Source organism: Diprion similis, chromosome 14, assembly GCF_021155765.1.
Source record: "Diprion similis isolate iyDipSimi1 chromosome 14, iyDipSimi1.1, whole genome shotgun sequence".
Lineage (NCBI taxonomy): Eukaryota > Metazoa > Arthropoda > Insecta > Hymenoptera > Diprionidae > Diprion > Diprion similis.
The window spans coordinates 14,246,152-14,254,060 of record NC_060118.1 but is presented as its reverse complement, the minus strand read 5'-3'; positions in this window follow the sequence as shown (position 1 = coordinate 14,254,060).

Here is a 7,909-nt window from a genome sequence, read left to right as displayed (position 1 = left end):
GAGCTGAATGGCTGGGTAATTCGTGATTCCGACAAATTTTACTCAATTGCAGGACGGCAAAGTGAAAGTAAAAATTGGAACACGTCAAGGTAGCAAGAAAATCCAACTACACCTAACAATAAGATGCAACGTTTACCGTCTACGCGCAGTGTGTCTTGCGGAATAAAGCTGAAAGGACTTGTTACAATTTAAATATATTCAAACGTACAATCGAATGTATACAATATGCTTTCCAACATTGGCGCGTACCGTGTAGCTTACACAAACACTCGTAAGTCTATAACGTAAGGCAAGATAGCCGTAAGAGTTCCGCAACCCCCTCCCCGCTCTTAAATAGCAACGCCCCAAAAAATGTATCGCCCAATCGAATGGTTTTCTTGCAGAGGGGTGGTTTAAAAATTGAAATATCCTTAATAGGCTATAACACAGGATTCGTGCACCAGAGTACAATGGGCATAAGGGGAGCTTCGAGGACGCAGGCCGGGTATCCTCGTAGAAAATTACCCCTTCGAACCGGCACGCACATGCCGTTTCGATGCATTTTTTATTATTCACTATCCGATAGGATAATATTACCATGAGTTTTTATGCGATCTCGCTCTTTCGCTCTATTCTTATTGGTAAAACGAGATCGTACGTAGGGATGATACGTCGTAGGCCCGTAACGGTGTTGTTTTATTAGGACTCTATGAACAATATCGATTATCATGTTGCCCGTAGTGATTACCATCCGATTGGTGAGTGCGTCATGATTGAAAATTACGAGTCGCGCAAATAGCGTGTAAATAGTATCTCGCGTTCTCACAGAACATACGCGGAACGCTTCTGTGAGTCGATCGTTGCCAATTTCGCTCCGCAACCCCGAAAACAGACGATGTATTCTGTATACATATTTCTAACAATAAGAAAAGAACTCGATCGAGCAAAGTACCAGGCTGCAGGAGATCGATTGCTAGTGAGAGCCTTACTCCTTTTTCGAAATGAAAAACCCGTCATTGAAATTTAGCCTGCCTCATTTCACTCTGTCCAAGGAGTGATTTTTTTTTCCTTTCTTCGGAAAGGAGGTCTTTTCAAAAGAACATTCTGTTCAGGAAGCTCCCACACCATTGGGTATCCATAATGGTTCGAACCGAAATCCCATAAATAATCGTGGGAGTGGTAAATACGATTACGGACCACTTGGATAACTCGCCAAGCAAATAATTTAGAAGAAAACAGATGTATTATCTGTGTACCTTGGAAAAAAAACTTATTGAGGGGATCGAAGTCGCGAAAATCTTTTGTGCCAATTGCTACGAGCCGACGGTGTGTACGTCGGTCTTTGTCAAACGTAAGCGGGCGGACAATGGAGGAGGATATATCTCCCATCGACTGCAACAATTTTACGTCTCGAGGGTTCGAAAAACGGCTTAACCCGTTTCAAGAAAGAAATCTTGGCTCTGACGTGTCACCCGTTAGCCTTCGATGGAATACTTCTGCCGGATCTCAAGCCCTTGGTGCCTATCGACCAATCGATTTCAGGTTCAGCCGGGGGATTTTGAAGAACGGATCGCGGCACAGCGAAGTTCGAGAGAAACGAAGTTTCCTCCCCGCACGCCGTATCGCCGTATCGGATAAATCGTCTACGATACTCTGTACGATTTCCTGCGGATGCCTTCACGTACGTAGGCATGGCATAGGTACCAGCGTCGGTGTAGATCGAATCGCTCTTACAGCGCCCGTATATAGAAGAGAATGACACTCGTGGAGTACCGATAGCCGATAGCGAGGATATTGATACCGTGGCCGACAACGAGCCTTGCGTACGACGTTATAATTCAAGTCTAGTGTAGAATATTACGGTCCGAATTAACAGACTCCCGGATAATGGACAGTTATTTCTTTACATGTATAAATTCGAACCTCTCGGCGAGATTCGAAAATAGGCCCGAGGACCGTCGATGTCCTTTTGTCGGTGTAGCGGGTCATTTATTCCGCTACGTTGTTTGCAACAATGGAGGCCACTCGCCGCACTTCCCCCCTCTCGTTTCCTCTCGCTGCAGCTACCCCACCCATTAGAACAAGGTAAAACTGAACTCATCCTACCGTGCGTGATTCGGTAATTTCTCAGTTATGTATCCCTCGCATCACCGGACGGTGCAGTGCAGAGTTTTTGTTTTGACACGCGCAGAAGAGCTTTCCAACGGATACGCGGTAGTATATGGATACCGCACGGCTTGCTGGGCACACTGAATCATTGGGAACTCAAGTTTCCGCCGTGGCCATTCAGCCGTTTGCCCGTTTGGTATGAATTTCAAGCAGTACCTACGAGTTACTATTATACTTGGTTATTATAGGCTGAGTTGGGCCGTGAGAAGATCATAGGATGTAACGATTGAACCATAAAATCTTGGCCGACTCGGAAGGCAGACCTTTCACGGTAATCGGGTATATCTTAGGGTCAGATTCGCGGAGTCCGTGCGCACTTTCTTTATACATTCGAACAATCGCCCGAAAGTTCTTCAACGAAACGAACTGCGAAACTTCCCGTGTCCGGTTTATTCTAAAACAGCGTGTCGTTTGGTGCTCGTTCTCGCGTCACGTCGGTGCTAAAAAATATTAAAACCGACGTTATTGAGATTGCGCAGAATTTTACCCCCTATGTGATGTACCACGTAGGTACATTTGATTCCCAATGACTTATTCTCATTCTTATACGCGAGAGCTCGCTTTATTTTATGAAATATCCAATATTATTGATCATAATTTTCAATGTGTAGCTGTGGTTGCCGGTTGTACATATACATATATGTATACGCCAGCCATCAGCGGAGCCATGCGTTGGCAGTCGACGATCATTGAAAATTAACCTATTCATTCATGCTTCATCTTTGTATATATTTTACGAACCCGCTAAACCTAGTTGGTTGTGTTGTACCAAAGGCAATCGGGGAGGCGTATCTGCATAGGGAGTTCTATGAAAGATAATCAAATTGGAGCGTGGCATTACCCCGAAGCAAGGCGGACGCGCGCTTCATATGGTCGCGTGCTGCCGAATGGAGACGAACCAACGTTCAAGCATCTCGACACCCACTAATCTATTGCTTATTGTCAAAGTGCCACCTTTGACATTCGTACTTGAAGTACTCTTACCTAATTTTTCTATTCTTTTCAACTTGACGTGATCTCCTTGGAAGATAGTTTCGCGAAATTGTAATGTATGGTATGTACTTGTACCTTATTCAATATTTTATCCTAGGAGTGTGATTTGCGGCAAGGCCAGGTGCTCCCTGTCCCTGCATCTCTACGTTTGCTGTATGGATAATCACTTCCCGACTCCATAAAATTAGGTAAATACGTTCCCGTCGGCTGGGAGCGTGGAGGGCGGAAGGCGAAGAGAGAGAGAGAGAGAGAGAGTGATCGAGAGAGAGGGGGAGGGGGAGAGGGAGAGAAAGCGCGCGCGCGCGCTCACGGACGGTTGTAAGGGATAAAATATCGCTTTTGCGGTAATTTTACGGCAATTTTCCATCCGGATGACTCGTGCTAGGACAAGGTATTTCGGTCCAGGTGTCGATTTTACAGCTTAGCTCCTTGCTGTACGCCGGAGTTTGGAATTTTTGTCCGCTTCTCTAGTGCGGATGCGGTTGTAGCACGATGCTATATACCTATACCCGCGGAGTCCTTTCTGTCCGAACATGCTGCCAACATTGCCGTCCGTTTCTCTGACAATGCCACCGCCCTGTACGACGAATTTTTGGTGGTTGTCGGGTGAAATAGGCACGAAGTTTCCCTCATCGGTCAATGATCTGTGCAATCGTATTCATGGTTGAGGTGATTCCCTGTATAGATTTCAGGGTGCCTGAAAAATCATTTATTCATCCGGCGTAGGGCGGGTAAAAAGATACTTGGTATTCGGTAAGATTTATTACTTATTCATTACCGAGAATGCTAATGGAATATCCAATTACGAGTATTGCTCGAACATTAACTGCGCTCACACTCGTCAAGAGTTCGATATCGCGGCCGTTGCTTTGTGAAAACTGCGTCGGTAACGTGTGTGCAACTGCAGTCGAGCTTCATAAAAAATGATGCGGTATCAACGCTATAACGCCTGACACTCCGTTACAAATAATGATAACAACCATAATTTTCTATCGAAACGAGCACCTGTTACAACAGGCTAACTAACAACAATGGTGAACTTTATGGGCGATTTCCGCTTTCGTATAGGAATCGCGTCCGAATGTTCGTTGTACATTATAGAATTGCCTTTGGTAATTTAAGTGCGGTTTCTCATAACTGTCAAAGAAGAGTGCCATTTTTTTCTCTCAAGTCTTTCACATGCGGAAAGGCCTGCCGCAAATAATTAGTTCCAATTCATACGAAGGCGGTTGATGTGGAAGAGAAAAAGGCCGGCCCATAGTGAAACAAATAGTCACTCATCATCAAAATTCCACAATTAAACGTCCGGTGATTCTTCGAGGTCTAAACTTGGCGCGGAGGTGCACCTTAGAAGGTGGATTCTGGTAGATTCAAAGTCATGGGTGTCGTCCGCCAGTATCGAGGTATTTGACCTGTATAGCAGACGATACAGGTGGTCTGGAATCGATCGCCGTTCGCCACCTTACATGCGTGTAAAACTTTGGGAGTTGACGCGCATCCGAATCAATGATTAAGAAATGTACCAAAGTTTTGAAAATAAATTCTCATAGTTTTCGAAGCACTTAGCTCCGGGTTGGTTTACGTTGGAACGTCATTTTGCAATATATATGATAAATGATCGGATGACGCTTCGGTGCACGCAACGAATAAATTGGACGTCCGATATCATTGTGAATCGCAATTGAAACCGATTATTTCCAAATTTTATTAAGATCTTACATTAGTTTAATTCCAAGTCCAAGGAATGGTTGTTGAACAGAGGGGACATTTTTTACCAATCACTCCTACCCATCCCACGAATGTCAGTATTTGCTTGTAGTTCTTTATTTTTAGTCGCAACTTGGATATATTTACGCGGTGACTGCAGTCAACGCGGATCGAATCGCTCGAAAGGCTGACAATATCGCTTTCCCCCACGGTCTATAAACTGGGACTACACAAAGATGGTATTCTGCTCAAGTATTTCGATATTGTACTCGAGTGAGGCCTGATGCGGTGAAGGACGAGAATTAGTTACGGGATGTTAGGTACGCTCGAGTCTTCTGCACAATAAATTATAGGTATTCTAGTCAACATGACACTGCCGCTGGATACAGTATTCGAAACCACTCCTAGAATTCCGGGTGAGTTGCCGGGGTAATATTGAAACGGTGACAAAAAAGCGCCGCAGGCAGCAATCTTGGGATGCGAAAAATAATGCGGATAAAGTACCGTCATCATAAATATATAGGTAGATGTCTCTGGCGTACCAGCTACAATACAAGAAACACGACATTTCCAATTCATAAAACAGGAATGGACGTAAGGACGTGACGTAAGAATAAAATTGTTTCACTCCTTCGCGGAAGTTTCAGTGACGTCGTAATCCTCCCTGACAGTGAAACGTTATTTCCGTCCACCACGGCAGTCGAGTGTCGGACTTTGGATTCCGATGCAATCAGTCTCGACGATTCCGAAAATTTTGAGAGAAAATTCCAATGGCAACTAGATTAGGCACAAGGGTGTACTTATTTAGCGAGTGGCTGCCATGTCACGTGCGAACATAAATATTTCACTGTAATGCAATATTGTAAGATGGCAAATTAAATTTAGACCAGTTAAGCGCACCGTTGACCCCCCGTGTCGCACGATTCGATCGCACGTGAACGTAGGCGGATGGGACTCGGACGAAATCCCTAACGTCATTATTGCATTTAACAATAATTGAGACTTGCCAAAGCGTTTCTTGTTTGCTTTCCTTGTCAGCCACTGCACGCGGCGGTAGACGTGGCGGTGGACGCGGCGGAGGTGTAAATACTGTGTGTGAATAAACCACCGATGCTTATCGTCGCATGTCGCGCATCATTACTGGGATGATTTCATTCCCATGTTGCCCCAAATTATTTTCGTCGACTGAAAATCTCGGAAACTACTATAAATAGCCAAGATACCATGTAAGTACACACACGCACTCACTATGTCACACAAAATTTTTTTTTTGTCCCACCCTAATATACATATATATATATATATATATATACACATATAAGATACATATGATATACCTACCTGTGGGATTTATCGAGCGGATTAGTGGATATAGGATTACACTCAAGTTTCCGACGTATTTGCTCAGGTCTACCGCAACTGCCTTTCAACTCCCATGCTGTACAGTATGAAGAACATGCAATATAATATTCAAATGCCTAACGGTAAAAAAAATGTACAATACATCCACTAATTCATATCTTCTGCGCTCATCGTTCCTCTGCACGTGTTTTCCAATCGACTACCATATTACATCATGTCCCAAACTAATTATGTCACGTACATGAATTTTCAAACCCTTAGGTACCTGTAACTCGTGGAAATACGATTTCCCATACTCAATATAGTTGTTGAAACAACGGATATGACCATTCAAGGGTATTTTCGCACCATCAGTCGGAATCTGGTGTTCTTCTGGAATAATTCTCGAATCCAAAACTACACCGTGTATATCTGCAGAATGTGACGTCGTAGCAAATAAAGTATAAAGTGTTGATTAAGAGTTGCAAATGTGACAAAGTTTTCACTTCACGCGGCGGTAGTACAGCTCGTTCTAGGTATTTACGAATCTACTGTGGAATGATGCTTCGCTGCCTGATACTAACGTGGGTATAAGTTGCCGTGGTCGTTGCTATTGTGTCGCTACCCTTTTTATGCGTCGCTTATTAAACAAATCCCTTTTGACAGGGTCAGCATGGAATTTCCCCATTTTCGGCGAAAAATTGTTCTCTAATAGCTATGCCCCCCACCATAATTTCCGTATTCACTGGAATAATCCCTAGGTTCTACCGTGACGGATGTGGCGATGGTTTCTCGATCAATCGAAAGCAGCTGTCAGCAGCACGAGTCGTAATCGGCTTATGTGATTGCCTGAGAAATTTGCGCTTTTTCGGAAACTATAATCTGACAGGGACAAGGACCTTGAATCATCACACCGAAATACTGTAATAATGGAATGGAAAAAGGTAATACATTTTTGCATCCGGAAAGTTTTAAGTTGCTGTTCTGTATACTCAAGTCATCGCTATGTATTTTATTTCCCGAAACGGACTTTTTGGCCGCAACTTTCTTTCAAGTCGATCGGCGATGATTCTTGTTTCCGAGTATCCAACTATGTATATCCTAATATACGCCTACATGCGTGTACACTTAAGTGTGTAATTGTACAATAGAAAACTGTGGCACTTTTTTAGTACAAACTAGTCAAAGCCTGGGTCCGGAAAGTCTTAAGGCAAAGTAAGTAAGTAACCTTGTCTCACCTACGCATTTATCAGCTACAATTTTGCCAGCGAAAAATTGGAACCGGTGGAAAATAAAGACTCGTCTAGGAAAAAAAAACTGAATATGTTGTTAACAAGTACCGATATAAGTAGGATTGATTGATCATTTGAATGGGTACAAGTACAACGTAAGCAATCATTCGTGAGCTGAACGAGATGCGAGAAAAATATATTTGTCTTGCGGCATGAGAACGCAGCATCGATGGTTGCTATGCGAATAAGATGGTTATCGTAGTTGATTCGATATGGTTGAAGGGAGAGGATGGCTCTCAGTCGATAAATGGAGGTAAGTGCTCGTAGGATGAATGGTAAGGGTACAGCTGCAGCCCGTTGCCCAGCAGCGACCGGCAATGGTTTTGAAAATTGTGCTCGCAACATCGCATGTCTTACCCAGCGAAGCATTCGAAAGTCTGAGAGTTGACTGATGGTATACCAGAGATAACTAAATTTGAAAGGTAGGC